Below are 1,772 nucleotides of genomic sequence, written 5' to 3' on the forward strand. Positions count from 1 at the left end.
GTTGGGAAAAAAGAGGAACTCCAGCCAACGCGCTTATCAAGGAATTTCTAAGTAATGTCCAAAAGTAGGTCAGAGTTGACCACTGGCAAGGAAAATGGGCTGTGATTTTCCATTACACTGAAATAGCGTCAGGGAGATTTTGTTCTAACACAGTAAACGAGGACTTATAAACTCATCCTTTATCTCATCCTGTCACAGGCCAGTTGGGGCAAACTGTCACTTCCTACAGGAAGTGAGGCACAAAAAAAAAAAGTGAACTCGTTCAACAGTGGCATCTGGAACTTTCATCTGCACTTTGATTTTTGGCTACCTTCTCAGGCCTCCGTGGCCACTTCCCTGGGGGAGGCTATTTACCATCTGGAGAAAGGAGGGAGATGTCTTGACAAGAAAGCACTTTGGAGTTCAGCTGCCCAAGTCACTTCCCTGGCATCCCATAACACCCAGGGGCCAAGCAGAGATCCCCAAGAAGAATCTATAAAAATAATCAAACTCTAAATGATATTTAGCTTGCTCTATATTCTTTCTGGGCAGTGATCTGTTCTTCAGTACAGTGTGTTCACAGTTCACTTTGTGGGAAATAAAATGCTATTATTATATTTCACTATCATATTTCGGTAAAGTATTTTCTAGTCAGGTGTATGTGTATATCTCAGTACTTGGGAGGAGGGAGCTGGAGAGATGAGGGTGCTTAAAGCCAGCTTGAGATACATAGAGAGCTCCTGCCTCAGAAATCTGAGGACTGGGGAAATACTTNAATGGTAGAGCCCTTGCCCAGTAGGCAAAAAGTGTTCAGCCACCAACACTGAAAAAGTAAAACAAAATCTGTGTTTTAATATGCTAATAAGTAAGAACAAGATAAATATGTTACATGTGTGTAGGAGTAGATAATGGGGGCTGGATTAAATGATTTTGAGAACTACCAGAAGAAATGGACTTCTATACTGTAGATCTTTGGAGCTTCACAACGTTTACCAGTATCATGAGCCTCCATATGAGGAAGACGATGTTTTGGAGGCTTCTCAGATACACAGGTTAAGAGTTGCCTCATCTGACTGGTGGTCCCATGAACATGCCTGGGAGAAACCACGCTGGAGTGTGACCAACCAGTAACCATTCTCTCTCTGTTCGCTCAGTTGTGCTCACAGCTGATTGGCCAGATTTCAGCATGAGTCTTGATTAGATGGACTGTCAGGTGGGCAAAAGGCACAGTGCATCTTCCATAGGCTTGGTTTGTGTCTCCGCATATTTTAGCAGGGACCTTTAATTTTCCCAACAGTCAGAAAAAAAAAAAGCCAGCAGTGAGCCAGTCGTGAGATCATCTGAGCACTGACTGAAAGCCACAGTTGTTCGCTGACTTTTAGGCACAAGCACAAGTCTGCCCCTTTGTGTGGTTCTAAAGCTAACCCTGAACTCTTTCTGCCCTCAGTGTTTGACTTCCTCCACACTCTGATCTGCTACCTCTATGAGGAGGCAGGGATGAAGAAGCCCCCTCTCCTTCTTATCTACAATCACAACTGCTTTGGTCATTCAGCTCTGTGCTTCCGGCTCTTGTCCCCACTTGGCCTCTGCAGAGTTTCCACACCAAAAAAAAAAAAAGTTTTTAAAAGTTGATTCTAAATGGGTAAATGGGGAATATAGAGAATAATAACACATTGACCTTGCTATTGATCAGAATAAAAAATTCAGGCTGAAGTTTTATCTGGTATTATGACAAGAATATAAACAAAAATCAGTCTGTACCATTTAATCAGCAAATGTTGGGTATGAATGGA

General features: G+C 42.6%; 1 protein-coding gene across 1 annotated transcript in view; it reads right to left on the reverse strand.

The window, feature by feature from the left end:
* Adamts9 (ADAM metallopeptidase with thrombospondin type 1 motif 9) overlaps positions 1-1,772 on the reverse strand; it is a 170,842-nt gene that overhangs the window by 103,991 nt on the left and 65,079 nt on the right. The gene's annotated exons all lie outside the window — the stretch shown is intronic.

Source organism: Mus caroli, chromosome 6 (assembly GCF_900094665.2).
Source record: "Mus caroli chromosome 6, CAROLI_EIJ_v1.1, whole genome shotgun sequence".
NCBI lineage: Eukaryota > Metazoa > Chordata > Mammalia > Rodentia > Muridae > Mus > Mus caroli.